Here is a 26,586-nt window from a genome sequence, read left to right as displayed (position 1 = left end):
CCTACGTCTCGCCCAAAGGCCGATGGGGACAGGCATCCACCCAGCATGGGTAAGCAGGTGTAGACACTGTAAGCTTTGGCTGGTCTGACATTATGGTGATATAATAACCTTTATTAAAAGTACCGTAACTTCATGGTAATAAAACTGTTAAGTTAAAGTGCAAATCAAAGCAACATACCCACTGCAGCTGAATCTAATTTCTTCTTATTTTTCCTTTTTTTTTTTTTTTTACAGTTATAGCTTAACATTGTTTAAATTTTTTATAAACAAACTTAAGCAAGCAATAGAATTAACAGATGCTAATGAGATAATTTTCAAGTGCTTCCTRTGCAAAATATTATAACTTATGGCAGTTCTGCTTTTTATAGCGTAACACAACCCAATATTAGCAGGTTAATTAATGTGCCTGTCTTCTCATGCAAACAGCCTGCAGTTGGCTGTTTTACAGACACTGTGGTCGTAGCTTCACAACTGAAGTTTGAAAATTACAAGCTAAAAGTTAACACTAGAGAGAGTACAATGTCTAAGACGAAGACTTAGCACGTTTTTCGTCATGTTTGCTCCGAGTTCTGAGGTCTGTTTTTTTGTGTGTCTTTAGTCATTCCAGTGATTGAAATGATGTTAAGTTGTTTAATTCCCACAGAGGCTTTACGTAGACCTCACTGTGACATGAGCTAGTGTTAAATGTGGATTGTAGATATTTCATTTAGACAAAGTAAAACGTCATGGTCTGAAAGTTTAAACCTATCTGTTGTGGCAGTGATCATCGTCTCTCCTTCAGTTTTTGGGTTTGTTGTCTTGTCTGCTTCAGTCTGAGGTCTGTTTTATTTTTGGGGCTGGGTTCTGAGTAATTCCCATGATTACTCTTTTTGTTTATCATCCTCTTTTTAGATAGTGTTCACTGTGTCTCTCTTCTGTCTTATCACCAGCCCTCAGTGCCCCCACACTGCAATCGCTCAGCTGCTTTCACTCCACCAATCACCCTGCTCAGTATTTATACTCCTCAGAGAAGTCGTTTGTCATCAGGGTTCTGTGTCGCGCTCCCTTGGCGATGCCGCCTGTGCCCTGGTCTGCATCGCCTCTGCTTTGTTATTTGTAAGTTCTTGTGTTCTTTTAGTCCCTCTGTTAATCATGTCATGATCTTCCTGTTAGAACTAGTTTCTGACAGAGTTCAGACCAATACAGGGGCAGGTTCTCAAAGTTAAACGTGGGGGAAAAAATAATTAAAAAAAACAACAACCTTAGAACATAAGAACCGACCTTCATTAAGAATCTAATWTGGCGTTGCATCCTGTCATATCATTGTCATAATGTGGGGACAATGCAAAGCAAAGGCAGCCAATGTTTTCCCTGTTTGGTACAATGCTGCTGAGACTGTAGCTCTTAAAGAAAAGACTGTAGGAGAGATTACTTCTGATTAGACAAGAGTTGAGTTATGAAGTACATTAATGAATAAYCTAAACTGCTGCTGTGTCTTACTGAATTAACTCTAACAATATCTGACTGGTGAACTTCCACAGCAACCCAGCTGCAGAGATCAAAATACATCCAGGGGCTACCATGCAGAATCGTACAGTAGGAATGCTAGCGCCTTGGAAAGGCTGAAATTTGTAAGGTGGAGAGATAAAATATGTATTGAATAAGACCTTGAGAAACTCATCTGTATGTTTACCTTTAGTCTATTTGATTACTGCAACATGGTCTTCAAAGTTATCTCTAAAAATTAAACCCTCCAGCTGCAACTGATCCAGAACGCTGCTGCTCAAGTTCTCACTAAAACCAGGAAGACAGAGAACATCAGCCCAGATCTAAAGTCCTTCCATGCAGTAGTAATGCTGCTGCATGGAACCCGTCATAATTTTCCTCTTACTCTGCCACTGCAGTGCAATGTTTTTTTTTGTTCTTTTTTGCTTGTCTGTTGTTTTATTTTCCTTCTAATCATGTAGCACTTTGAATTGTGTGCTGTCCTAATAATCTGTCTCATCGTGGCATGTCTTCATCAAAGAGCAAAAAAAAGTGAATATTTCAMATAATTTGAATTAAAAAAAAAATCGTATTTAAAAATAGATTMATTTGTTTGACATGAATCTCAACTTTTATTAAAATTTCACATATATGGGTGTCAACTTTCAGACATCTTGATTAATTGAACTGTGGCAGGCTTGGCTGCGGCCCAAATTGTTATGTTGTTATTTTTGTTACAGACTATATAACATTAGATGTGAGCTCTAAAGGCCACGGGCTGAACCTTCCTTTAGCAGGTCAGCTTCTGCAGTGAGTTCATCCTGGTCATCGCTCACCTCCAGCCCAGATCCCATCTGACACCAACTGTAAGGTGAAAGTGGAGCAGAGCGCGACCTGAAAGCAGGCTGGAGCTGCGCTGCAGTACCGTTTCTTTATACCAAAGAGTTGGAGGCTGCTCCAACCCAAAGCGGAGAAACCGACTGTAGCGCAGCGGGCCTTTAGCACAGCCTGATGAGCGCAAAGTCAGAAGCTGTCTCTGTGGTCGGACCATTTCTGAACTGTTTGATGTAACTTCGATATCAGGCCCAGTTTCTTCACAGTCAGGTCTATGTTGAAGGAAAATATATATTTTTGCATATATCAATCAATCAGTCAAGTTTATTTGTATAGCACATTTCAGCAAATAGGGCAGTTCATCAGAAAAACACAAAAATACAAAGTCATTCAACACAGTCAATCTGAAGCGTTATATTTTGTCAAGTTAAACATCAGAATGTTGATTAATGTTTCATTGATTATGGTTCAAAAGCAACTAAACATTTTTGGTTTTAGTTTAGATGTAAAGGCACTCAGTGTTTCAGCTGTTTTGCTGATTATATATATTTATAATTTAAGGGCCCACTTCTGCACACCACACCCCTCTACCATGGCTCCAGAACAAGAAGCTAGTATCTAGCTAAAATGTTATTGTCAATTAAATTTAAGCATTATTGTTGAAGCCTCCACCAACACACATACACACACATGCATGTGTAAAAAAAAAAAAAGAAAAAAGAATACAATAAAAAAAAGGAAAAAGCCACTTGGGGCATCTCCACCTTCTTGGTTTCTGAAAGGACGTCAGTGTAGACAGACCAGAGACAGAGAGGGAACGTAAATGTGGGAAAACAGAACAAACTGACCACAAAACGGCACTAAAAGAACAGAACATCTGGCAAGAAGGTATAATAGCTCAAACACTGAGGAAAAAGAGGGCAGTGTGATAATGAAAAGCAGATGAGCATAAACAGATGGATTTAGAGCAGCTCTGGGAGAGCTGAACGTAGATAGACTGAGGAAAAATAATATAATTAACACAGATAATGCAGAAGGAGCTGAGCTAAGACACAGAAAGGATGTACAAATCACCAGGGGAAAAGAATAATGCTGATGTGAGACAAGAAAACACACAAGAAATAAGGAAGATATTAACTACTGTGGTAAGAACAACCGCACAGAGAAATAAACTGAATATAGCAACACCTTGCTGACAAAAATAAGCCCAAAGAAGATCAGAACACAAACATAAAATAAAAGTCATCTGTATGGAGGGTTTTCAGAAAAAGGTATATCTGGGCTAAGGCATGATTCTTAATTAGCATCATTTAAACAAAAGATCAATAATCACATTTCTTTTGGAAAGCTAAACACCTGGGTGCCATGTTGTCTCTTAGCCATGCTGTAATAGGTTTTTGATTTTCATTAACTAGTCCCTGAAGGAATTAAAGAAGGAAGTTTCTGCTTAGAAAACTGCTTTTCACTGCCAGAGCTGATGTCCGGCTTGAGGCAACGGAGGGAACTGGACCAGGTTTTGAACTGAAACTGCTTTGGTAAAAAAAAAAAAACACACACACACACACAGGCACACCCCCACACACGCACACACACACACACGCACAAAAACAACAAAAACAAAAAACAAAAGCTTGCAAAACAACATTTCTTTTAATGTTGATTTACTTTAAAAAAAAAAAAGACATGATGTAAATCACCATAATTTTAAACTTACATGAGGATTTAATCCAATTTTCAGACATAAAGAAATAAAATCTAATAGCATGTTCAATTTGGACTTCACCCACYAACCTTTGAAGAGATTCACTCAGAGTTACAGAATTTCACGAGGAAAAATGAATTTAAAGAGAGATAAATCTTTCAAAGACATGGGAACATACTCTACGGCTGTTCAATAAATAATATGGAGCTTAGAATAAAAAAAWATATATATAGATATATAAAAACCTAAGGGATAGTGGTGGAAGTTTAAAATATCTCCATAGCTCCTTAACAAAAATACCGCGCTTCAAAGCCACCAGCCATAAAACATAAAGTATTAAAAATAAGTGCTATGTACTTGAAAGTGAAATACTGATAACACCTCAAATCGTTCGCCCGATTTCAGCGACTCAGTCAAAGGCGTCGTGCAGAACCCCGGAGCGTCGACGCAGCTGAGGGAAAACTTTTAAGTACTTCACTGTAATCTCCAATTCTGTGTCACCTTATGCTCCAGTGGCATCCTTCAAAAGAAAAGCCGTCAGTCCGAGGTACGTCGTCAAGCCCGTTCATTCTGGGTTTGTAGACAATGCACAACGGCAGTCATTTTTATCTCTGCTGTCATGTGAYGGCGTTTCACAACATGAAATGTTTTACTCTGCAGAACGTGTTTGATAGATGCCAAACATTAATATTGAAGAAAAACTAAATCTGAGTATGAGTGGGAAAAACATCTGCAGTTGCACAGGTATGCCTCAGCAAGTTTTAATATTATTGGAYACATATTTTAYTGTAATTCAAAATGTCAAGTGACGATTACATAAAGCCTGTTGACATAAGTGCTTCTAATACAGAAATGCCCTGTTATGGCCCCGTTACGGCCTACACACCGTCACTGGGAATCCTGCTGACTAAAATGTTGTTCTGTACATAGAAACTGAAATCACGAGCAAGCCACAACACATCACAGCTACAGAGGCTGGATTTTGACAGAAAGATGCAAGCCTTCTTATGGAAAGTTAGGTGAAAGGAAAAAAGTTCAGTGGGGAAAAAAAAAACAATTCTAGAGTTTTTAAAACAAAGTCAAACACCCACTCGTTCACTCTGTCATTTGTCCCTTAGTTCCATACCTCACTTCTTTTGTTGATATTTTAATTGTTTCTAAACTATATTGGTTATTTTTATCTCCTTGTGATTGTTCAGCACTTTGTTTGAAATCGCCATTTGAAGGGATTGTGCATAAGACTGACGTGACGCTGTCATAAAGATGACATAACACCTGTCATCGACATGAAGGAGTCTTCCAGTTGTCATGAAATAAATAATGACACTTTTAATGCAGAGTTGACACTTTTAACTTACTTTTAATGCAAGTTTTAATGGAACTTTACATTACAACTGCAACTATCTACCGAACCACGGTTCATGACAACAGTCGTAAACATTTATGAAGACCCCACGTTCATGACAGGTGTTGTGTCATGTTTACGACAGCATCATGCCACTCTTATGTACAACCATTTAAATAAAGTGTTACCAATAAAGTTATTGATATTATTATTTAATGACCATGGTTTCACTATGCTTGTATAGCCAGCAAACCTGCCTGATATAAACCCCATATTGTCAACAAACAGCCACACCAGACTAATCGCTTTAATTCATGCAAAAACGTTTCCAAATGAAACATAGACAGAGATTTCAGTAGGCTGACGTTTTAAAATGATGTTTTTCATAAGCTTCTGATCCTACTATTCAAAGCTAAAACAAACATTTCAAGCATTTAAGTCTCATTTCTGGCAGTTTAACTGTTTGATGCACGTCTGACGTATTAAAATGTTCTTGTCACTGAGGATCATCTGAATTTGAGTGATAGTGGTGTGAGTTTTCCCTCTCCGTCCGTCGTCAGCGAGCTGCTTATTTCTCCCGGCTCCCCATTTGTTGCCTTGTTTTTGATCCGATGCACTCGGGCGCATTTATCTCTGTATGTATTATTGATGTTGTTGGGAGAGATGGTGTTGGAACAAGGTCTTAGGGAGCCATCCAACTTAGATGGATGGCTGTTTTTTTTTTTTTCAGGACTTTTAGTGACTCCTCTTGGTGAATATGACAGTTGTAAACATATGTACACCACCGCCGAGGCTGAGTCAGCCATCTATTATGGATGCAGAGTAATGCAGGGTGGAAACGAGTCACCTCCAGTGAGGTACTGGGACTTTATGAAAAGTTAAAATGGGACCTCTTGAAAATCTGCCTCGCATTACCATGAATAATATCTAAAGCTTGAAGTGCGAGAACGCAATCTCAGTCCGTCTGGTTTTTTAGGGATTTCAAGAAGTCACAATGAAAGGCGTCTCTTAAAAACACGTCTGTTCACAACTGCTGTGCTTTAACATTTAATAGCCTAGACCGAATCGCTCTCATTTTAAGATGCAAAAATGGCAGCCTAATCATAACGTTTTATATTGTTTTGTTTACGCTAAAAGCTGTTGTCTCAAACTCATTTTTTCACCCCAAAAGAATCTAAGACCTCTCCTTGAGCCGCCCTTGTTGCTGTTTGGGCTCCCGATTTCAGCCCCAGTGAAGCAGTCGACACACCACACCAGGTCATGCAGCATGAAAGCTGCAAAAAAGTGTTTGTGTTACAGCTGCTGCCTTCGAAACGGATGAGAGCACGACTCGCTGATAGATCCTTTCCTGCTGCAGGAGGTGGCGTAAACCCTCCCTCCCGACAACGACGAAGCGGCGGCGTGGCGTTTCATTCGATTTAGACGGTTTTATCATCCCGCAAAACAGCCCTTAATCAGCATTTGAAATGTTTGCAATATGACTCTGACAATAATTGGGTTATTTTAGAGGGAATGTTCCATCAATGTTCAATATCCTTTGGTACAGGACTCATCTTTTACCTAGTGAAAGTGAGGGGGGAAGTGAATTGCCTCTAATGCCTACCTCCTCAATTTTTCAGGCCCACTTTCCCCTGTGTTTGCAAGTCAGACCCAACAAGGTGCAAAGAGGGATTTTTATTATTATTATTACTATTTCCTTTGGTTAACAAAGTTGTCTTATAAAAGTAACAATGCAGGTAATGTATTTTCACAATAAGTTCCTAAAATGTATGCAATTACACTTGATGTAAATGATCATAGCAAAGGTATTAATCTCATTGAGCGACTTTTGAGTGTCCTTATAAGCGCTATATGAATTTGATTATTACAAATATTATAATTGTTAGAGATAAATAAGGTACATTCCTTAGAAAAAAATTTTTTTTCTTCTAATCCTTGTTTTTGACCTCTTATAATGTGACATAAAAGTTTTGTTGCATCTTTCCATAATTCATTCCAGCCACTTTATTTTTATCAATCGCATCAATTTGGTCAATACACTAATTCAGTACAGTACTCTGAGTGTGTCTTATAGTAATATTTTGGGTGAACAGAGTGTGTTTTTGGATAAAATTATTCAAAGTATTACCAAATACTTTTGGTCCAGTTTCTAGTACAAATATCATCGCTAAAACTGCCCGATTGGCCAGTTATCAAGCTTTGACCATCCATCCATCCATCCATTTTCTTGCACCCTTTTTCCCTCAGTGGGGTCGGGAGGGGTGCTGGTGCCCATCTCCAGCCAACGTTTCGGGTGAGAGGCGGGGTACACCCTGGACAGGTCGCCAGTCTGTCGCAGGGCAACACAGAGACAAGCTTTCCATCTGATCAAAATGACACTGCTGATAAAAACTGAAATGTATATAGGCCACTAATGATGTCTAAATGTTGACCTTTTCAGGGTAACTGAAGTAGCCTAAGCTAGCCTGACTATTGACATCTTCTGTTCAATTTTTTTTGTTTTAAGTCAATTATTTCTTAACACTGATGGAAGAGTTGTCGCTCCACTGGCAGATCATTTCACATGTGTCATGGGAAACATGTCTAGGAATTATTGACTTAAACCAAGCTCCTATATCTTGTTGAAAAGTTACTTGTAAATTGGTTCTGTCTTATTTCAATTGTACCAAGATGCATGCAGTAGAAGCTAGGCCAAAAATATTTGGTAGGATTTTGTGTTTTTTTGCAGTGTAGAATTGTTTCAGGAGCTGGTTGGTGTGGACAAAACTCCTGTGGTGCAACCTGCTAATTTCAGATTAAATTAAAATAATTGACGCTCTACATTTCCAGCCTATGCTGTTTTGACAATACATCAGTAAATGAATGCGTACTCCCAATTCTTGTTCAAAGACTTGTTGACGATGTTGTGAGTGCAGCTTCAAAAGCGTCATTAAGAGGTCAAAACGGATATGATATTCACATCGTGATGAGTGTATTTAAACGCCTGACTGGTGCTGAGAGGTCTAATCACAGACTGAGGTGCTGCAGAGCAGACTGTGACTGTGAGATCCTTCTCTTCTGGTAAAAAAAAAAAAAAAAAAAAAGAAAAAGAAAAAAAGTGCAATGCCTCGGAGTGATGATGAGCACGGTGCAGCGAACCATCTCGTACGTGTCACCTGCTGTTATGCCGGCCACAATTAATTGAAGTCAACGTGTCTGGTTCTTGAAGTTTAAGCACTCGAGTTTTTTTTTTTTCTTTCTTTTTTTTTGTGCACACCCGACGAAAGGTCACCTCTTTCTAATATATTTGCCTAAAGGAGAGCATGCAGGGGGAACAAGCAAAAAGGCAAGAGATTTAATCAGAGTGTTACTCCGACACCGACACCTGGTTCCGCCTTGCTGAGCAGCCTGCTTCACAACGGCACACACACACCCCCCCACACGCGCACACACACACACACACATCCAAATGTGGGCAGCAGAGCGGGACTAATGATCAATGAGGCTGACAAGGAAAACTCAGATCATAACACGCAGACAAGTTTCGTTGACAAACATTTCATTGATCGAGTCGCTTTCAAGTAATGCGTAAGACGGTTCGGGCTCTGTCCCGCGGAGCCGGGTCTGTTTAAACAACAGGGATGACAGGAGCTCATTTGGATTCAGGAAGGAGAGTATCGCAGCCAGACAGGATCAAGTAGCGAAAGCAATAAGGGGAGATATTGATCCATTTATTTGAACAAACTTTCCTGGTACAGGCAGTGGATCTGGCCTCTGTTGGTGTTTGGAATTCCCATGATGTCTGCAGGAACTTGGCTAAAGACTGAGCTAATGACGCATCTTCATCCTACTTCCTGGTCTGCAGTTTGATGCTGCTGCTGCAAATTTTAACATGCAAAAGGAATTTAAGACATATTTAAAATATGTGTAACATTCAGGTTCATTGGTCGGATCTTTGACTTTCTTTCCTTGCTAGTTTATCTTCATGGCTGTACAGTTTTTAGCACAAATTTAGCCAGCACAGCTGATTTTGATTCCGTTGCCTGCTGGTCACTTAATTTGTACATGGCTAATTCACAACAAACATAATCTCAATGGCTTTTAGGAGAAAAATAGGTTCAACTCAATTCAATCGCAATTTCAACCAGATATCAATGAGGAAAATGTAATAATGAGACGGCACTTTTTTTTTCTTTTTGGTCAAATTTTTGTTTCCCGTTTGGTACTATTTTGGTCAGACATTTTGTGCATCCTTCACTGTAAAAACACAAAAATATTTCCAAGTATTCTTTGTCTAGTTTCTAGTGTAAATATGTTAGCATACTTGAAATAAGACAATACCTTACAAGTAACTATTCAGCAAATACAGACATGTTTCATTGTGACGTCACAAGATCCCACTGCCATGTTCCATTGTGACGTCACAAGATCCCACTGCCATGTTCCTGCTGGGGGTCAAAAAGCTGCTCGCCGATGACAACTACCACTGGTTTTAGCTGACAAGTTGTCAACATAAAGCGCTAATTCTTAAATGCACTCCTGATATATAAAAGAAAAATGGATGCAGTGCTTTGATGCTGTCAACACTGTGATAAGTAGATAACATGGTCAGGAAAAAGTTTTAATTAGAAAGAAATAGGGAATGAGAGGGAAGTAGGTCAGTTATGCAGCTTGACTTTGACAACCTTAACATGTAGATGTGCTGCAGAATTCAAAAAAATGAAAATGAAACAATGTTCACTGCACTCTAACAGGTAACTTGGCTGAACCTCTTTTCATTATCCCATAATGTCTCACAGGGAAGCATCAGGCCTGAGGCGTTGCATCAAACTACGTCCTCCGATTAACTCAAATATTCAGAATTATCCTCAGTCAGAAGCTTGTGATGTCACAGATCAATAGTGATCTGTCCATATCAAATTGTGAAATGTAATATTACCATAACTGAATATAAAGATTGTAATGGAAAAATGTATCTCACAATAGCTCTCATTAATCTGGCATTAAGCAAAGAAATATGATACCTGGTATCATATTTATTACCAGGTATCATATTGGTATCTGGAAAAGTCAAAGCAATCAAATAAACACATGATCAAAGCAAAGATCATGTGTTTATTTAATATGGTGTATGTAAATATGTAATTTAAACTGAACATAAATATCCTAATTATACCCACTCCAGATGACTGTATCTGAATCAACCCATAACACACTTACACATATACAATCTCTAAAGAAAAGGAGCAGTCAGTGCAATAAATTGGTGTTAATACTTTCTAACAGTATTGCAGAAAATAAACCTGATTTTCTGCAATATGTAGCAGAAGTGAACGAATCCTTTCTCTGTGACTGATGGGTCCAGAGCTGGCCAACTCAGGAAACCACAAATTATCAAGTCAAAGCACCATCCAGTCACATCAACTACGTCTTGCTTTTTGTTGTTGCTCTGTGGTGTATATCTGATGTGTCTCTGTGCTTGTTTTCATGTCAGCATAGGGATAAAGAGCTTAAAGGACATCAATTTACAGCGCTTTTTTTATTTTTATTTTTTACATAACATCGACCTTTAATTTAAGCTCACTGCAAAAAGACAAAATGTTACCAATTATTTTGATCTAGCTTCTACTGCAGATATCTGAGTACACTTGAAATAAGACAAATTTAATCTAAAAGTAACATTTCTGCAAGATATAGGAGCTTGTTTTAAACCAATAATTACTTAATATTAATGAAGAGGCACAAGTTCCCTTGGTAGCTTATTACACTCATAACAAGGCATTTTTCCCATAAGTGAAATAATCTTCCAATGGAACAGGTATTTTATTTGGTCAATATTAAGGAATTATTAATGTAAAACTAGCTCCTCTATCTTCCTGAAAAGTTACTTAAAGTTAGTTTCATTTTATTAAAAATATTTGGCAAGATTTTGTGTTTTTGCAGGTCATTTTTTGTCCCACGTTACATAACTTTAAATAACTGGTTAATACAATAAGTAGAGGCACAGCCACCAATTTTTCAATTGAAATGTCTTGTGAAGCAAACCCACAGGGCCAAAGGTTTCCAGTTTAATACATTCTCTATATTTTTTTATTGCACATAATTCCTGTAAAAGGTCTTTCCTTCCTCTTTATTGTGCTTTTCGCTGTATATTCCATTATGTTATTTGGCCCGGTTGCACAGCGCATTGGTCAACTTTAGTTGCGTTTAAAGTGCTGCGTCAACAAAATTGACTCCGTACTGGAAATGAATTGTTGTCTCCCGACTCTTGACAATGTTTTGTTGATGCATTCATCCACCCACTGCCTCCTCCCAGCACAAAGCTTGCCACTTTGTAACAATGTCACCACATTCTCCCGCCTTTGCTTACCCTCATGATTACCACAGGGCTTACAGGAGATTTGTTGCCTGGAAGCGAACCGTTCTTCAGCACCTTGTGTTGCTTTCATACAGAGTCTTTGCTTTTGAATGTACAGATAGCATGCACCGCAATAGTGCATAAAAAAAACGTGATTACAAAAGGTGAATACAAAAAAAAAAAAAGAGGTTATTTTCCCAACATTAAAATCCAATTTCTACTGCGATGTCTGTTACTGGTTTTCACAACTGTTGACTGTACATGTTTATGCTGGTTTTTTTTACGTTTTCATTTTGTAAAGCACTTTAAACTGCCATGTTGCTGAAATGTCCTACACAAATAAAGTTGATTGATTAACTGGTTGACAGTGCAGATGTATGAATACACTTGAAATAAGACAAAACTAACTTACAAGTACCTTTTCACCCAGAAGCAGCGAATCTGTCAGTGTTAAATCAACACCGAGTCGAGCCTCTTTGGTCTTCCTCAGAACTGGTGTTAATTTAATTTAACTCTTTCAGAGTTATTTCAACTATTGACTGAGAAATTTTAACATTTGAAATCGTAAAAACAACCCAATATCTCTGAAATATCTCTGAAAAAGTTAAATGAACTCCAATTCTAAGAAGGACCAAGAAAATGTAAATATTGATGCAAAAGTACTGGTTCCATTGACAGATTTTATAAACTCCTGACATGACATTTTTCACGTTATAAGTTAAATATTCTCCCAGTGGAACTACTACTTTTTCCACAATAGTGAGGAATTATTGACTTATAACAAGCTCCAATATTTCGCAAAAAAAAAAAGGTTACTCATAAGTTATGTTTTGTCGAGAATCTCTGGGTTTTTTGCAGCAAAAGCGAACAAAAACACACTGCATATCACATTTTGTTCAGCCAGTCCTACATTCTCAGACAATCGGCTGTCACCCGCCATTTTCCACTGTCATGAACATCCATCTGGGATGAATTGATTGAGCCCTCAAACGGTATTGGCAGCTCGTCTCGCAGATGCGAGCGTTAAATCTTGAAATAAAGCTTCGCGGAGAAACCATCAAGCATCGTCTCTTTTCTAGGCAGTCACTGCAGGCAGCCTCACATCAGCGTGATTGAAGGAACCAGCGGTGAAGAAAAATGACATGCCATGCTGCCCGGGGAGGGGGGGATGGAGATGCCCTTCATGGATTACAGTACGGCAAATCGAGTTATTATCTATGACCACTGCATTCTGTTATTCCTCCCTTGCCTCCCGCCTTGTTGTGACTCGCGCTCTGATGAAGAGGGGAGCCGTATTTCACCTCGGCATTTACATACGGCCGTAATAATCCTCCATACATTCGTTTTKATATTCCACAGTGTTTTTACGATAAGGGGCTTTTGCGGTACCCGGTGCAGGCGGAGGGTTATGAATAAATTAAGACGCGGAAGGATGGCGGAGTCCTACTACTCAGAGGTCACATGTATCTCGCTGCCATTTACAAAAAGACAAAAAAACAAAACACGCCGTCTGTTGAGGAGCACGGCGGGAGAATGCATGGAGTCTGCTCGCCGAAGGAGCGGCTGCAAATGGGCAGTCATCGGGGAGAGCCTGAATTATTCATGGCTCCCCTTTTTGTTGTGCAACACAACAAAACAAAAGGAATACAACGTTGGCAACACGTTTCCGCAGCGTCTCAGCTCCACCGATCTTCATTCCGCTTTGATTCCATTTATTTGATCGATTGAGCCGTTGACCAGCGGTTGGGCGATGCAGGGTGCCGGTGGTGCTTTTAACGACATTTTTCGGGTGGTTTAACTCCGATAAATCAACTTCCTGCAGAACAGGATGCCCTAACATATCTCCTTCTGAAGGTGCAGCAACTCACTGACACTGTTCCCAGCATGAAACATTAAAGATGGCACTTTTCAAAGACGTCCTACAAAGAGACAGTTCATTTGTTCCTCTGCGCTACAAGGACAGTTAAACATATGAATTACCTCTTCTGGATCTGCAGTGACTGACAGACATGCTAATCATGACTTTCAAGTGAATCAGTATTCACATTTTGGCAGCCAAACCATCATGCAAGGCAATAAATATATGTACATATAAATATTCATTTTGTCTTAGTGAAGTACTTGGTGTGAAAACACACCAAGTGCTTCAGTGCCAACATTGCATTAGCATATTTAAATTTTGTCATATTCTACTGTTACCTCATGTCTAAATGTTTCAGACCGTCAAGTAAACTCCAATATATGCAACAGAGTATCAGAGCCGCTGCAGATAGAAAAGTAATAGGGGGAGTAAACTTCTGCCAGAAACTTTGAGATTAATTTCAGAAAGTTTTCTAACAAATTATTGACTTTCCAAACTCATAAATGTCCATGTTTTGTCCAGAAAATTTCTGAGACATGTTAGCGGACACCAGGTTTGATACCACTCCCAGAAACGTCTCCGTAAACTCAAACTTTTCCGTTTTAAGATTTATAAAAATTTGTATTTTTTTTTTAGAATAAATAAAAATGAACACGAAAGACTGAAATGTTGTCATTTTTTTTAGCGCAACCACCGAATAAAATTTTAAGTGCTAAGAGGAAGAACAAAACATGAGAGGGTTTCATTTGATAATAACGCTGTCCAAAACACCACCTGAAATGTATACTACGGTATACATTTCAAATGGAAAGGAGCCACGGTGCAGGAGAACGTACCCAGATGGGATTGGTGAGTCATGGCATGCTAAAGCCCTTTTCACACTTCAGTTATTGGCTTAAAGAGAACGTCCTTGTGAACCCAGCGGGGTTCCTCTTTCGAGACCCAACAGAAGCAGGTCAGAGTAATGTCACCGTGGGCTTACACACAAAGGAAGGAGTTTTGTGATGGCCGCCTGACTGGCGCATGGCGTCACCCACCGCGTCGCCTCATACGTCTCTCGGCGACGGATCGTCTTCAAACCCTCCTCTGTGCCTTCACCCGACAAACCGACACGCCTCAGTTAGAGAGAGTCGATGTGAAAGTCGATCGAATCTGCTAGTCAAAGCTTTGACTATTACTGCTGTGTCATGAGCACAAGGTCGAACAATCTAGTCTTTTTTTCTTTTTTTTATGAAATCGGGTGAGTTTGCCCTTGTACGGTAAAATATTCACAACTGTAAATCTCGCACGTTGGCTACAAGGACGCATTCCTAAAATTTGGCAGCGGAAAGAATATTATTGTCTGCCAAAGCACCAGGAGGAGTAGATGCCACCGGGAGTATAATTTGAAGCGACACAAACAAAAGAACTACACCAAACAATATCAGCTTTGTTAGTTAGGATCCCAGAAAAAAAGAAAACAAAGAACTGAGATGTTTTTTTTTCTTTGTTTGTTTAATTAATTCCCATGCAAGTGAGCACACTCCTTTTCCTGAACCAAGGCATTTTTAACAAGACATTTAGAAGAAAAAAAAAAGCATTTGTTTTCCTGCAGTGTGAGGTTCTCATAAAGGAAAGATCCCAAACATTTTTGGGCTGGGATTTAATGATCGGGTTCCTACGACATGAACGCGCATTACAATTCATGATTCTGTTTTGTTAGTGCTGTCCCACATTGAGTCAAAGTCTCATCTGTAGAAAACCTATTGGAGTTCTGGTGAAGAAGCGTCGTCGGGCAAGGTTAAACTCGTCAGCATTTTCTAATAAGTTCCACTTTCGCTTATGATGAACGTAAAGACATTCCAGGAAGCAGCCTTTCAGCACGACGATGTAACTCATTACAGATGCTCTTCCTTTGTTCTACCGTGTGATAAAAACTCACTCAACCAAAACATCATTCTGAGATGAATATTCATTGACTACCAGAGATGTTGACGTACATAAACAAATTTAATTGAAAGCACAGGGACACGGTACAGAGTTAGATAATTGATAATATTAGTTGATAATATTTTTCTTACTTTAAAGTTGTTCGTCTTATTTCAATAATCCATGGAGAATTTATGATGTTGATCATTTCAGTCAGTATGCTGCAGTCATTCTTTTGTTTTGCAACATTTCTGTTTGGAAACATACAACATTTATTGCTTAGAAAATAAGAGTACTGATGCCTTTTGTTTGTGTAAGTTTTCTGAAAACCATATTACACTCAAATCATCTGGACAATTTCTATAATTTCATAAATCCAAAAACATTCCCCCCCAAAATTTTGTGAATTTAAGTAAGCTTCAGAGATGTGAACATTTCAAAACTATTTTGTAAATTAATTCTGTCTTTTAAAGATATTTTATTTCAAAATCAAAGCAATTTAGCTGCGAAATTATAAAATTCCACCTACCTTCAGTGGGTAATATCCCACACATTTTTAGCAGGACACAACTTGCCAAATGGCAACCTGAATTATTTTCTATGTCAAAAGTAATTTGAAGTTGCAATATGCAACTTTTACAAAAATTATTCGCTTACACGATGTTGATTGACAGCGCTAAGGCCATCCCCCTGACTCTGATTGGTTGTTTCTGAACAAACCAGACAGGAGGTGGAGCTCCATTTGTCACAGATTATTCATCTCATACTATACTGTCATAACATAGTGCCAGTTTTAATAAATATGTAAAAATACATTTTTAAAAAAAGTCACTTTGCCAATAGAGCAGGTCTATACCTGAAACTTATTAAGCAACATTATCTTTTTTTGTTATTGTTTTGGCATGTCCAAACAATAACATGCCTGTGCGTGGTTACATGTTTAAAATTCTCTTCTTCCTGGAGAAAACATCCATGATGGCCATTTAGGGGGAAAAAATAGCACAAGAAAACAAATGTGTTTTTGTAAAAGCATTCAGGGTGGTGAAGACGGTTGCACTGCCTTTGCCTCTTGTCGCTGCTGTGTTAGCGTTAGCGGTACAAGGGGAAGCAGAATGTGGAAAAGAAACTCTAGTCATTGCCTTCTATCAAGTTAGTTTCATTGTTTTGTTTCATCCCCTGGGACTGAAATGAAGTGTAACATTCCAGGTAACAAAAAGAAAAAAGCCCCCCCCCAACACACCCTAACAGATTTGAACTGAAATGAAAAGAAAAGCTCAGACGGTTTGCAGATTTTTCTCCATCTTCAGTGTGATTTACCAAACAACGTCTCACACAGTTCAAAGCTTTCAGTTAGGGATCGAAAGCAGAAATTATCTTTGAGGCTTTAAGAAACAACTCGGCGCGGCGTCTCGGAGTGAATTTTTTGCTCTGCAGCACTTTAAAGTTACTCGCCGTCGAGATGCTGAGCCCAACGGGGACAAGGTGGATAAAGTGGCACACCCACGGCCGGCCGTTTAAATGACGTGTGGGATGTAAACAATGCCTCCAGAGAAACACAGACACAGCAGCTCCAAAGTTCCTCCACATTAACTCGGGTGGCACAACAGTTTGTGCACAGTTGAACAATCACACGTTGTCCTACGGTGATTGAAAAGAGATTTGGCTCGTGCCTCCTTTGTTCTGACAGCCCCTTTTTTCTTTTGTTTGGAACCCATTTCTCTTTTCCTCATCACTTCCCTCCGTCTATGCTTCGCTGGATGTCATTTCTGATTTCGGCAAAGATGTCCGTTGTTTTTATTCCGCGCCACGCGACAGCCGCCGCCGCCGCTGAATAAAAGCAGTAATGGCATGCCGCACGTCGAAAACAACATAAGTCCCACGTCTGGCGGTGTGTGGAGATGGAACAGCTGGGGGAACGAAGCTCGCCTCCTGCAGCCCTGATAAAATTACACAGAGTATATTTTGTTGCCTAGGGAAACTTTGACAAAAAAAATAAAAAATTTGGCTTAAAAAAAATAAACAGTGAGCACGGTGATGAATGTCAAAGCAACTGTTGTCAGTTGTCAGCTGATCAAACTTAAACGTACTGCGTTAATTGGTCATTAGGCATCAAATGAAGTTCATCCAAGTTAATTTAAGTCATCAAGTAAAACTTCATTCAATTACTTGTGACCAATAAAATTTTTTTAAGGTTAAAGTGACATTTTCTTTTTTTCGGTGCACAAATCACTGCTTTCTGATTCTCACAGATATGAATTTGCAGTCAAAAGTTCTCATCAACACTCTGATATCTCACCGTTGACTCTGATCTGCATGAACGCTGCCATCCTAAAGAGCTAAGCTGCTAGCATGTTTCTAAGTGCAGCAGCTGAGGCGTCGCATTACAAGTGAGGCCGCAGGAAGCTGCAGCTCCTTTCATAACTCACACGTCTTAGCAATGTAAATGTAAGTCGATAGTCAATGGATGTTGCATGCAATTACGCAATTATTGAAAGAATATGTAAGTTTGACAATGTGATTAAAAAGTCGGAAGGAAAATGTGTTCATTTCTCTTTGTGTTCACAGTGAAAACGATTCACCTTTCCCCTGCTGAACGAGGATCCAAAAGGATTAAAATCCCATTTCCCCCGTTTGTCTTTTTTGCGAGGCGCAGGAAGTCTGGCTGGACTGTACAAACGGAGGCGAGCTTGCTCACCTCTTTATGGTAAAAAGTGGCTCATTAGAGGGATCAGTTTTCTGCCCCCTTTGTAGCTTTTCGCCGGACGGCTGGCTCTGATAAAGCGCCTGAATCGGTGCTCTTTAATAATGATATATGAGAGCAGGTCTGAGGATGGTAGCAGGTCAGAGGACGGGGTGGTGAGGGAGGAGAGGCAAATTACATTAAAAAAAAAAAGTAATTTAAAAACTTGTAATGGAAGAACAAGTAAAAGAACCTTGAGCTGTTAAATTGATCATAACATTGACTATTGACCTCCATTTTCCTGTGTTTACCTATAATTGAGTGAGTCGTGACTTACACTATTAACAGAACGAAGGAGCAAAGAAGTTAAAAAGCAAACCCTATTTGTAACACGACTATTGATGCAGCACTGGTCAGTTTTGCTGTTTTTGTTTTTTGTATAATGTCGTCACAATTCGTAAGAGTCATGCTTCTGGAACAACAGCAGTTGGTTTTTTTGGTCATATTTTGTATTGCTGCTATTTTACAGCTGATTATGAAATATTAAAACAATATTGCATAAAATACCTAAAATTAACTTCTGCGTTGCTGCTTATAATCAGTCATTTATACAGTACTTTGCTCGGAGCTGCTTCATTATATTAATAAATATGTTAATTTATCGTATTTTACACAGACAACACCGGATACTTTCATAACCTCGGGTAATTCTCATGAAGCCTTTGTTAAATTTTGGAGAATAAGAAGTTAAGTAGGCATTTTAGTGTCCTAAAGCAGCCACACTAATTCAATTCAAAGTATTTCGTATTCTTTTTTTTGCTGTAACCTTCGATTTTTTATTCATATTTCTCTTTAACTCAAAAACCACTTTGCTTGAAAAGTTGGATACAAGCAGAAATGATAAAGCTATTTAAGCGGCTGATCGCTGTGATGCTGGACATGTTTCTGTCATTTTCGCCATGAAGTTCATGTTTGAGAAAACATGGTTTTATTCAGTTAAGTATAAATAAGTTATTAAATGGGAGTTAAATATGCAATTCTTAAGAGTCGTCAAGGAGAAAAGTATGTTCAGCTGTTTTGCAGTTTATTAGAAGGCTCATTTTTTCCATCCATCTGGAGTTGCCCTCATTTTTAAAAGGAACCCTATTTTTGTTTCTATTTTTAGACTAGTCAGAGAAAGGCAGAACTTATTCAATATTCATAACAGGCTAAATTTTCAGGGATTTTCTCCAACTGAGAATATATAATTACTAAAGGTTTCCTATTGTTTCTCAAATTAAAGAAAAGAAAGAGGGAAAAAAAGGAATAAAACAACAAATTAAACTACCAATGATTACTTATGGGGGTGAATTAGTTGCTTATATTTTGAAACAACTGTAGTCAGTAAATTGATAAAAACGCAGGGTACAGCTTTCATCTAAAGAATCATAATTAACATGTAATTACACAGTAAACATTACAAGCAATGCCATTCAGCTGCCATTAGTCTAAGTGGGTATCTGCTACTGCAAGCTATTGTCTTAAAGTCTACTAATTACCTACTCAGCATTTACCAGTGAAGCACTGCTGCATGTTTACATGCTAAATATGGAGCTATTAAAGATATTTCATTAAGTCAGTGCGGCCAGTAGGGACTAAAATGGATTTAATCAGTACTTTTTAAATGTAAACAAGAAGGAAACCAGAGCTGGACTGTTCCAACTCCTAAAAACCGTGACGACAGCTGTTTTCACACGAGGAATCTAAAATCTAGAGTGTTATTTTTGTGTGTGTGTGTTTGTTTTATCTTGTTTGGTTTTTTATTGGAGCTGCCCATTAGACGAGCTCTTAAGTGCAAGAGATTTTGTGGCGCAGATGTGCTCTGAAAGCTAGCTACGTAAATGAGGTGTTGTATGGTAATGGATCTCTTGAGTGCACAGGAGACGGGCCGTGATGCAAAAAGCATGAAAATCACTGTTTATTTCTTTACAACAAGCCGTCAAGAGTGTGGGACGAGGCTGACTGATTACTGTGTTTGTGTTGACGAGCGCGCAGACTTGAGGCGTGCCTACGGCAGCCAAAAAATAAATAAATGGGAGAGAAACACAACAGGACACTAACTAAAAAAAAAAAAAAACAATCCCTGAGAATAATATTTCCCATTTTCAGGAAGTTGAACCTTTGCAGATAGAAGAAGCAGCAACCGACTGGCTTACAAATGATGAATTCCCACCATTTTCAAACTATGAACATGTTTAAAAAGTATACTATAAATATATTTGCTTTGATGTCATTTATGTTTCATTTGATCAAAAAAAAAAAAAGATAGAAATTCAGGAAAGATGCCATGATGGATAAATGCTGATAATCTTGTCATTTACCTTTATCCCTCTCTAAAGACTTTCTCTTTGATATGTTCTGATCTCACAGAAGATATTTACAATGGACATTTTTCACAATCAGAAGCTTTCATGCCATCACTGCTCCACAGAGCCGCTGCGGTGTGCGCTGATCCGATCCTCTATTTAACTTGCAGATGCAAAATTCAGACTAGACAGTAGAAGGTCAGGAGCACAACCGAGTCCATTAGCACAAACGGGAACATCCCAAGCAAATGAACTGAAGGTGAACTCCRCTACATTAATTAGTTGTGGTGTTGAGATGCTTCTCTGTGCGGTCGCAGCTTTTAAGGAAACCTGATAAAAGTATTTTAATCAAGATCTCATGATGTAGCAGGATGTCAAAGGTGCCAAACTGCTGCTGGACACAGTTCATTACTGAGAGAGAGAAACACTGACGAGTAAAATAAAAAAAAGAAAGAAGGGGCGGGTGAAAACAAAGATTTCATGACCGCTGCCCGGCTTGTGTTTGATTCAACGCCACATGCTGAAATCTTTTGCATGGAAGATAATTCAAAGAACTCCACTGATGTCATGAAAGTGCTACGTCTTCTTTCSTGCATTTCCAGGCGCGTTCAGTAGCTAATTCCATGGTTGTGCCTTTAAGGGCTTTTTGTCGCTGCCTATAATACGGATTATTACCTTTCTATTTGCCTTTGTAGCTGCTCTGAGCTGCTGGTCTGTGCACTGCTGAAGTAACAGGCGCTCCTCTTTTGCAAGACGAGCATCCTGCAGGACTGCCGGCTAAAAGCAACGGAAAAAAAAAAAAAAATCAATCTCCTCTCAGAGAGCTGCGTCATGTAAAGCCCAGCAACCTGACGACGGTCAGGGTAAAAAAAAAAAAAAACAATGCAGAATGTGTTATTCCTGAGCTCTTTGAACACTTTTCTGGATTTGCATTTTCAAAGAACAGCAATGCGCTGGCTAGTCTGCACCAATGCATCCCTAACACACACACAGACACACACACGCACACACACACCAAAGTGCTATGGGCTGTGTACTCCAACTCCTATCACACTCAGCAGTAACGTTGTCAGTAATGTGAGGAGTCTATCTCTWGGATTGGACTGTACAGGCCAATCTTTGATCCCAACATGCATCAGTGAGCCTTAGCTACTCAAGACCCTGTTGCTGTTTCATCACTCTTCCTTCCTTGGGTCTGTTTCTTTTTTTTTAAAATACTGACCTGCTGCAGCCTGGCAACAGCCAAGTTAGCCTCTGTCAAATTCGAGGATATCCTAAAACCTGCCTGCTCATCCTGATCCTAACGCATCGACTTTGAGGATAAAAGTTAACTTTCTGACAAATATACCGCTAAAGTTTACGGTCCAATGATGTGCAGTCAGCGGAGGCAGGTGACGAAGCGTCTCGCCTGTGATCCTAAAATCGGCTAAAACTTTCTGTCATCTGGTCCCTACAGTACAGTTTTTACACCGACTGGAAATTTTAAATTACCAAGTGACCCAGAATGCTGTTTTTCTTTCCCCCGCCCCCAGAGGAAACTGGAGTACCAGAAGAAACTTACAGGCACAAACTTGTCGATAAGAGCAGCTGTCTGCCTTACAGGCAGTATTCACCACGGCAGCTCCTTGCTCCAGTACACACTTCATTTACACAGCAATCGTGTTACAGGGCGGCCATGCTGTACGGACGAACAACAGCGATAGCATTACGTTTAGTAGACAAAACGTGTCTGAATGTGTTCTCATGCATTTGTGTGATGCAAACTTTATCGAGCGAGCTGTTCTTGCTTTTTGTCACGTTGTTTGCTAAAGCTAACTTAGGTCATTTTTAAGCTAGCACCGTGTGCAACACGAGTTTACTCTGTGGTTGGCAGAGTGGTCGCTGGGGACCCAAWTGCTCGCAGGAAACAGGCAATGTCATTTTGAGKTGAGTTTAGGCAACTAAAACGTTAATTATAACACAGAGGAAACAGGAAGTACTCTTGAGAAGCATCGAGACGGTGAAAACCGATGAACAATTGCACTGATGCAGCTGGGATAAAACAGCAGAAGAGGGAGAAACAAAGGGAGCAAAATCTAAACAAAACGAGTTAGAATCAAGAAAATGAAAAAAGCTAAGCCACTGAGACAGGTAGTATAATAATGATGAAACATCAGAATCTACTAAAATACAAATTCAACCCAAAATGGCACAGAACTCAAGACCACAACAGAACCAATGCTCTTCATATCATGGCTAAYTCTTTCTTTCTTGTAATAAGTAATTGTTGTTTTCCTTCTTCCTATTCCACTTTATTCTGCAGGAATTAACTATTCAGAAGTTATTTTTTTATTAAACAACAGGTAAAAAAAAGCACTTCTGTCAGGAAGAATAGGTCTTTCAGATGATTAGCATAAAGTGAAACACAAATTATTAGCATGGCAACGCAAAAACCTTTGGCTTCACAAGTCTGCGAAAGGTGACAAATTAAGCCCACTGCTGGTTTTTCATGACATTTTGATGAGACTGTGAGCGTAGGTCTGCAAAAGYAACTAAGTCAAACATTCTTTTGCTACCATTACAGGCGGGACCGTTTGCCAAGCCACATGAGAGAGAATTGGTTTAATCACAAACTATATTTAAATAAAAGAGAAAGGGGAAAACAGTAAGGGGAAAAAAAATCTCCAAAGTGATGTCACGCCGAGAAGACTTATTTTCCCCTCGCAGAAATACATTTTTGAAAAACTTGTCATTAAGAATACCCAGCTGTTCCATTTTCTAAGAGGTGATAAAGTGCTCATGCAAGACTTTTAACAAAAGGAGCACACGCGAGGCTGCCGGTTCACGCTGAGTTTCTGTCATTTGAGAGTTCAGCAGTCTGTCGAAGCAGCTATTATTAATCTGCAAACAAAACACGAGGACAACTCGCTCGTCTTTGCAAATACATCTGGCGSATCGCAAGCGAGCCTCAGAAACCGTTCCTTCAATGAATTTTAATAATTGCTTACTGTACACGGAAAATTCCTTTACTGATCCGCGACCTTTAACCGCGCATCTTCCCGACGCACCGCAAACGACAACTTTATCRAGGCATCTCACTGTATGSRTGCCCGCTCCGTGCTCGTGTTCACACGCAGCCCTGGGTGTTTTCTGCTCTCCGTCACAGGGTCTGTTTTCCATATTGAGATAAGGAATTAAATCTGCAGGAGCAGAGGACTGCTGGGGCTGCTGCAGGGCGGCGAGGCAGCCGCTCTGATAATGGAGCCGACTCCCATTGAGCGGGCCGCGAGGCAGCCAGTCGTGGCGCCGGGCCAGCCCAGACTCCGTGAGAGGAAGGCTGACGGAGTCGCCTCGTGCAGGCCCCTTTCTCTTCCTGTCCCAGAGGTTAGAGCGAWAAGCGCTTTATTTCCCCTCCGCAGCTCCGTTTGAGTTTTGGAAACGTGGGGGCCGAGGAACTAAAAATGGCGGGAACCGGAGGCTTAGCTAGCTCCAGTGATAAATGGGGTATTCAAACCCCGACGGCGATCGATCGTGTCGAAGGATGACAGCGGGCTTTCAGCCAACTTGGGGGGTTGAAGTCCTTCTGTTCTGCATAATGGCAAAAAAAAAAAAAATTGCATCCCGTTTCATGTTTGGAGTCTGAATTTCTGGTTATGTAATAGGTAAAATGTAATTCACGTTAGGGAACTCACCCGAACACTGGGCGGTGGTGGGTGCCGCTACCAGGTTCTCTTCAGAGCAGTCTGCAGAGAGAAACAACAGGTCAGAGTTCATGTGAACGCACATGACACTCAGGGCTGCTGCAGTGGGTTTAGAGCAAAAGGTTCTGTTCAGGACAAAGTTATTATAGTTCACTAAAATGAAAACAGAAGTTGAGAACACACTTCCATTTGTTGAACTAAATAAAATTGGCAAATATGTTGTTGTTTTTAACATATTTGTTAAAGCTGTCACCATTTCATGACAGGACATTATGAGACGATCTCCTACACCTCCTCCCAGAGCTGCTACTGCTGTCTGAAGAGATGCACCACTCCAGACCAAAAGCAACCAATCAGAGCAAGGAGGAGGGCCTTAGCGCTGTCCATCAACCTCATGAACTGCTGCTCAATGTGCTAATGGCGGAGAAACAACTTACCGTTACAGGAAAACTGTTTGTCTATCGTCATCTCTGGCCACGCTAACTAGCCTGAGCATTCCTCTGCTAGCTGCAGCCTGCAGAGGAATGCTGTCAATAGACCCGCCTCCTGGCTCTGATTGGTTGTTTCTAGACAGCTCTGGGAGAAGGCAGAAGAACTTAAGTTTTTTTCACAGATCATCTGTCTCATAAGATATTGCGGGACATAATGACTGTTTCAACAAATATGTAATAAAAAAGTTCCATACTGCAGCTTTATTGGGGAAAAACTATAACTAACTGGAACTAGTTTTTAAAACGGACTAAAATATACTGAAATTATAGACATACCATTCTTCATTTTCATGTTTATGAGTCTATATTTTAGCCTGTCAACAAAATTTGACTACATTTTTTGAAAATGGTATCTTCTGTTGAGTATTCATTGCCCAATTGATGTAAACATAATCACAATACTTGTATTGTGAATTCTGCACCTAAAAATTGACCATAGTATGAAAAAACTAAAGGTAATACAAGTAATAAAAACTAAACTAAAAACCCTGGTTCAAAAGTGAAACTTTGACAATAATGTAACTCGTCGTCTCCAAGGAGCTGGAATGATTATTTCTCCCCAGATCAATTAAAGTTTCCAGGAAGAAATAGTGTTTTTCCTTCTTCCATAAAAAGGGTATTTTCCAGGTTTCTATACTTTAATAATATTTTGATTAACTAGCATAATCAACCTGAATGCTATCGTTAGCTTGGGGCTAGTTTCTTCCCTAAGACTTAAAGTCTTCTGTCACAGGAAACAGATGCAGTGAAATGATACAATGAATAATGATGCAAACTATTATGAGTTTTGCATGCTTTCTCTGTGATGTTTAGTGCAAAGAGGCAGTTATGTTATTAGCTTGTTACAGAAAAAAACTCCGTAAAATTACAGACAATAATTTAAATTTATATTATACAGGCTAAGTAGGATGCATTTCAAGTGACTACAGTCGTAACATCTGTTTCTGTAGAATTCTTCACAAGAGAGCAAAAGCTTTGAGTCAGTCTCACTTTTCTTCCCTTTATTCACTTTCTAAAATAGTTGATCAGATCATTAATAAAGTGAATAATAACAACTGCTCTCATTCTGTCAGCCTGTCAATGCTGCAAGCCAACCCTTCAATCATCCAATGAGCAGCGACGGTATAAAACACAGCACACAAACCACTGAGTGTAAAGGTTTATATATAGGTTCAGGCGATAAAATGAGTGTCATAAAACAGAGCTACTCTCTTTGCTGCAGAGGAACACATGCATTTATAGCTCAGGAAGTACATAACCTGCTCTACATTTAGTGGCACACTTGGTAAAGATGACTAAAAGGCCTTGAAATTATATGAGCCTTTATATCAGTAGACATTGTGACACTGAAAGATTGAGAAAAATTCTAACTTTTTATTTGCGTACGTTTACTTAGGGAGGACCCTAAGTAAACGTAAACCCTAAGTAAACGCAGACCCTTGCAACCTGCAGGGGTCTGCAACCTGCAGGGGTCTGCAACCTGCGGCTCCAGAGCCACAAGTGGTTCTTTGGACCTTCCAAAATGGCTGCTAGTAATTTGATTAAAATTACATAGATAGAACCAATGCAGATTTCAGCAATTTGTAATCTACTACAGCGGTGGGAGACTAGCTAGTAGGTCGGCCTTTTTTTTTCTCATTTTTTTTTAACAGAACTGAAACAAACCAAATTCTGCAGCACATCTAAATGTTACGATTGTCAAAGTCAAGCTAGCATAACTGACCTACATCCCCCTCCCACTCAGTTTTTTTTTAATTACAACTTTTTTCTGACCTTGTTATCTAGCTGTAGTGTTGACAGTAAGTAGCACAGCACTGCGTCCCTTTTGCTTTTACATATCATATCGTGCATACATTTAAGATTTAGCGCATTAAGTTGACAACTTGACAGTAAAACCAATTGTAGTCATCGCAGTTTTTTGCCCTCTAGCATGGAGCTG

At 39.4% G+C, this 26,586-nt stretch overlaps 1 protein-coding gene across 7 annotated transcripts in view; it reads right to left on the bottom strand.

The window, feature by feature from the left end:
* Positions 1–26,586, bottom strand: part of lrfn1 (leucine rich repeat and fibronectin type III domain containing 1) — a 191,275-nt gene that overhangs the window by 58,164 nt on the left and 106,525 nt on the right. For 4 of the 7 annotated variants that reach the window (XM_017308307.1, XM_017308302.1, XM_017308304.1 and 1 more), the window contains one exon: positions 24,148–24,198. The exons of 1 other annotated variant lie outside the window; for it this stretch is intronic. The gene's annotated coding sequence lies outside the window, so the exon portion shown is untranslated. Of the gene's footprint in view, positions 1–21,151; positions 21,254–22,037; positions 23,439–24,147; positions 24,199–26,586 lie in introns of those variants that run through there. 2 more of the 7 variants (XM_017308303.1, XM_008424958.2) reach the window with 2 other exon arrangements.

The sequence above is a fragment of the Poecilia reticulata genome, linkage group LG13 (genome assembly GCF_000633615.1).
Source record: "Poecilia reticulata strain Guanapo linkage group LG13, Guppy_female_1.0+MT, whole genome shotgun sequence".
Classification (NCBI taxonomy): domain Eukaryota; kingdom Metazoa; phylum Chordata; class Actinopteri; order Cyprinodontiformes; family Poeciliidae; genus Poecilia; species Poecilia reticulata.
Note: the sequence above shows the minus strand (reverse complement) of the source record. Positions and strands in the feature narration are given on the sequence as shown.